We start from the raw sequence: 545 nt of genomic DNA on the forward strand, positions 1-545 counted from the left end.
TGTGGAGCGATGGCAGAGGGGTAAAACTGGGCGAGGACACGCGATTCGAGGTTTGCCGGCGGCAGGGCTTTGCTACCCAGGCACCCAGGGCACACGGGGTGGGGGTGCAAGGTCCAGAAATGACATCCAAAAGCCCACCCGTGCGGCGGGGGTTGTTTATTCCTCGGTGCGGCTGCCTGGGGGGTCAGAGCATCCTTGGGGAGGGACACTGGCGCATGGCGGAGTGTGTCACAGCCCAAAAGCGGGAGAAGGGATGGGCAGATGCCTGCTGCCTTATGCTGTCCCCACGGTGTCACTGTGCCCCCCGTTCCTGGAGGAGCCCCTCCACCCCTCCAACGTGGGCATCCCCTCTCCGAAGGGCATGGGTGCTCCTGGAGGGTCATCCCAGTGCCACCGTGAGGCAACCATGGGGGTCAGGAGGGCAACCAGGATACCGGACACGAGCGGAGAAGCTGGAGAGCCCTCCCGTCTCTGGGTCTGCCCAAGTTGGATCTTGCTTTGCCGGGGTGCCGGCACCACGGAGGCTCGCCGAGAGCTCGCCAATG

General features: G+C 65.0%; 1 protein-coding gene across 1 annotated transcript in view; it reads left to right on the forward strand.

The window, feature by feature from the left end:
• Positions 1-545, forward strand: part of LOC104514881 (ADP-ribosylation factor 5-like) — a gene marked incomplete at its 5' end in the record, with an annotated part of 1,654 nt that overhangs the window by 700 nt on the left and 409 nt on the right. The window lies entirely within an intron of this gene.

Source organism: Eurypyga helias, unplaced genomic scaffold (assembly GCF_000690775.1).
Source record: "Eurypyga helias isolate BGI_N326 unplaced genomic scaffold, ASM69077v1 scaffold33850, whole genome shotgun sequence".
In the NCBI taxonomy this organism is placed as follows: domain Eukaryota; kingdom Metazoa; phylum Chordata; class Aves; order Eurypygiformes; family Eurypygidae; genus Eurypyga; species Eurypyga helias.